Source organism: Lepidochelys kempii, chromosome 10, assembly GCF_965140285.1.
Source record: "Lepidochelys kempii isolate rLepKem1 chromosome 10, rLepKem1.hap1, whole genome shotgun sequence".
NCBI lineage: Eukaryota > Metazoa > Chordata > Testudines > Cheloniidae > Lepidochelys > Lepidochelys kempii.
The window spans coordinates 83,658,208-83,662,867 of NC_136389.1; positions in this window are offsets into that span (position 1 = coordinate 83,658,208).

The following is a 4,660-nucleotide window of genomic DNA, read 5'->3' on the forward strand; positions in this document are numbered from 1 at the left end:
GCAATCATACCCGCTTTCTGTACTAAGGTTAGATGTTTATTATGTATCATAAAAATAAGATGTATCATAATTCCCATGGCTCTATCCAGAACAGAAAGAGGATAATAAATTGCCCCCTTTTAAAATTTAAGTTGGTAATTGAATCATTGATTTTGTCAATGTCAGATTATTAGACACCTTGTAAAACAGCTGGAGCACTTTCTAAATATCAGCAAAACTTGCCAGACTGGATCACACTGTCAATTTTCATTGGAAACGCATGTATATGATTGTCATTGAACAAATGACAAGCAATGTAAATAATTAGCTGCTATGCTGTTTACATTGTAAGATATATCAAAAAGGGAAGAGGCTTGCACCTAAATGTGATGGATACAAGGGTATGGTTAACAGAGAGCCTGAGGCATACTGTAAAATCCTGTTTATAAACCTATTGATTGGGATGATGAAAATTGTCCAGTCAGTAGTATTAACTGGCTCATGGGCTTGGTAATTGGATATAGAAAACTTTTCACCTTTCAATCAATAGTTCAAAACCAGCCTAGGTCAGTTTGCATACAGTAGAAATGGACAGAAATGAAGTTTCTGATTGCATTTGGACACATTCCCCCTGATGTCTGACTTTGGAAAATCTTTTCCTGTTATTTAAGTGAAGTTTCGTAGCTCTGGGAAGCTAAGGATATGTCTACACTGGTGGAGTTCCAGCGCTGCTCAGAGAGTGCTGTAGGGAAACGGCTGTTGTGTGTTCACACTGTCAGGTGCCTGTGCAATGGTGTGTTCACACGTGCGGCACTTGCAATGATATTTGGAGCAGTGCACTCTGTCCCACAGAACAGCTCTTCCTCTTCTGCCGCTAAGAGTTGTGCAAAGGTGGAAGGGGTCGCAGGTCATTCTGGGTCCTGTCCCAATGTCCCACGATGCATTGCTTCACATCCCAGGAATCCCTGTGTTTCCATCCGCATTTGGCACCATCTTTCAATGGTTTGTGTACTGCGCGCTCTGCCCTGCCTCTTCGGGCTGCAGGAATGGATCCCGCACCGTTGCCCAATATGCTGCTCGCTCTGATTAACATGTCACGAGAGGCAGCGGAGTTATTCCTTAAATGACAAAGGCAAGAGCAGTTTGACATTGATCTTGCCACATGTAATAGCTACGATATTAGACTGCTTGTGGCATTCACGAAGGTGCTGACCACAATGGAACGCCACCTCTGGGTTCGGGAAACAAGCGCTGAGTGGTGGGATCACATCGTCATGCACGTCTGGGCTGAGGAGCAGTGGCTGCAGAACTTTCGGATGAGGAAAGGCACATTCATGGGACTGTGTGATGAGCTCGCCCCAGCCCTGCGGTGCAAGGTCACAAGAATGAGAGCTGCCCTGCCATTGGAGAAGCACGTGGCGATTGCACTGTGGAAGCTGGCTACTCCAGACTGCTACCAATTGGTCACTAACCAGTTTGGAGTGGGGAAATTGACTGTTGGACTCGTGTTGATGGAAGTGTGCAGGGCCATTAATCACATCCTGCTCCAAAAGACTGTGACTCTGGGCAACGTGCGTGACATTGTGGATGGCTTTGCACAAATGGGCTTCCCTAACTGCAGAGGGGCAATAAACGGCAGGCACATTTCAATTCTGGCACCAGACCACCTAGCCACCAAGTACATTCATCGGTAGGGGTATTTCTCAATGGTTCTCCAGGCACTTATGGATCACCGTGGGCATTCCATGGACATTATCGCAGGCTAGTCCAGAAAGGTGCATGATCCCATGCATCTTTCAGAACACTGGCCTGTTCAGGAAGCTGCAAACAGGGGCTTTCTTCACGGACCAGAAGATCATTGTAGGGGAAGTCAAAATGCTCATTGTGATCCTGAGAGACCCCACCTACCCCTTAATGACGTGGCTTATGAAGCCATACATGGGGCATCTTGACAGCAGCAAGGAGCGGTTCAACAACAGGCTGAGCAAGTGCAGAATGACTATTGAGTGTGCTTTTGGCCATTTAAAGGCCTGCTGGTGCTGCCTATATGGGAGGCTGGACCTGGCTGACGACAATATTCCAATGCTTATAGCCGCATGCTGTATGCTCCATAATATTTGTGAAGGGGTGGGTGAAAGCTTCACTCAGGGCTGGACCGCTGAGGCTTAGCGTCTGGAGGCTGAATTTGAAAAGCCAGAGACCAGGGCTATTAGAGGGGTGCAGCATGGGGCCATCAGGATGCCTTGAGGCAGCAATTTGAAGCTGAAAACCACTAATATTTGTTGCTATGCTCTTGAGTGCAGTGCTTGTAATGCTAGGAGGTGATTGTGATTGGTGCAGGCGATGCCCTAGGAAGGTTTAAGAAAATTGCCTGTTGCTTTGCAGGGCTCTGTTTGCTGTCAGTTAATGGAACAAAGATTGCTTTCAAACCAAAACAATTCTTTTATTAAAAAACGACAACCAGAGGAGAGAGACAAACAAAAAAACACATCAGCACTGAGGAGGATGGGGGAAGGGAGGGTCCCAGGAGGAGGTGGGGAACGGTTGAAGATTTGTGTATGTCCAGATACCATCTCCAACCTTCCCCTTTGGAGTCCAGTGCAGCGGGTACTGTACTTCGGCAGGGCTAAACTGCAGCGGGACGGGTGTGGAGGGCAGTGGGTACTGGGAGTCCGCAGGGCTGGACTGTGACGGGGCAGGAGTGGAACGCAGCGGGTACAGACTGGAGCCAGGAGGTTGAGAAGTGTGCGCTGGCGGTGTCTGGGGGGCACATGGGAAAGAGTTTTGCGACGGCGGCTGCAGGAGCGGGCAGGCGTGGAGCTGCTCGGTTTGCAGTGCTAGTAGCACCCGGAGCGCGTCCACTTGGCGCGCCGTAACGTTTAATAGCTGCTCCGTGGCTTCGTCCTGGCGCGCCGCGTTCTCCTTTCCGTCCCTCTTCTCCCTGTCCCGCCCACTCCTTCAATTCCTGTTTCTCCGCTGCAGAGTGCATCATGACCTCACGCAGAAAGTCCTCGTTAGTTCTTCGTGGCCGCTTTCTAATTCTGCGCAACCATTCTGCCACCGATAACAAAGAGGGAGGCTGGGCTCCCAAGGTCAGCTCTGTGAAGCCAAAATGCAACGTTTTACAGAAGCAGCGTTGTTTGCAATACACAGACCACTGACTCAGTGATTTAAAACACAGCCACTATTCACACACCTGTCACTAACTGGCTGACCCCAGGCAAGCACACATGAGCCACGAGACCCCCAGAATGGTGAGTAACTGCAGGGGCAGGGGAAATCAACGTTCCAGGACTGTACTGTGCACTGGGCATGTGGCTCTTGGGGAGAGCCAGCACTGTGGGGGGGAGGGAGGCTTATAATCATTACTGCCCCCACATTTTCCACAGGCTGTGCTCATTATGGAAGATATCTCGCTGCTGAGTGTGAACAGGGAATCAAGGGAGGGTCTTCTCCAAGCCTGCGGCTTCTGCCCTGGACCTTATGTGGCTTGCCTGTATACAGAAATGGTCCTTCCGCCCTGTGATGACAGAGTGGCCTGGGAAAGTTACCGTTAATGGGGCAAGACACAAAGCAGTTCTGCCAAAGAACCTGCAGCAGCAGATTGCCCAGTATCACTATGAGAGTTTCGTGGAGATCTCTGAGGCAGATTCCCGTGAAGTGAGGGAGTCAATCAACACCCTGTTCCGCCGCTCAGACTAGGCATGCGGTGGTACACACGTCATCCAGACACAAGCCTGCTTTCTGCAACCCTCCTGCCCCCAACAACTCACTTCAGCGATTCCCAAAATCAAAGCCACTTACGAGGGGCCTCCTCTCCTGTTTGCGCTTCACCAACATCCGACAGCTGTGACTGGCTAGCCTCCTCCAGGGTAGAGAAGAGCTCCTTGCTGCATGCATCTCTGACCTCTGAATCGTCCTCTGCCTCTGGGTCCCCCTCCCCCTCCACAGCCTCATCCAAGATTTCCTCCTCCTAGCTCAGTCCACTCTCGACTGGCACATGAGGCCTTTGCAGTGGAGGTGGAGTCGCCACCGAGTATCACATCCAGCTCTTTGTAGAACCGGCAACTCATGGGCGCAGCCCCGGAGCGGCGGTTTGCGTCCCGCGCCTTGTGGTAGGCGTTCCGCAGCTCCTTCACTTTGACCCTGCACTGCAGTTTGTCCCCGTCATGGCCTCTTTCTGTCATGCATCGTGACATCTGTCTGGAGCGCAGCTGGGACTGGACAGCCTCCTCTCCGCAAATGCTGACGAGGTCCAGCAGCTCGGCATTGCTCCAAGCGGGGGATCGCCTGCTGCGTGGAGCAGGCCTGGCCACCTGGAAAGATGCACTGAGACCGCTGCATGCGTCACCGAGCAAACAAGAAGGGGACTTTCAAAATTCCCAAGGAATTTACAGGGTGGGGCTCACGGTTCATCACCTGAGGGCAGGGCAGTAGAGTTCAAACCAATGACCAGAGAGGCGAGAACACGCATTGTGGGACACCTCCCGGAGGCCAGTCACAGCGCTATCATCGACCAGGGTGTCTACACTGGCCCCGCGGTGCTGTAGCCCTGGCGCAGACAGCTCTACGCCGCTCGTCAGGGTGGGTTTTTACAGCGCTGCAACTGCGCAGTTTCTGAGCACTAAGTAGCTTGGCTGCGTGTTCGCTTCGGGCGTTACAGCGCAGAAACCAGCTTTGC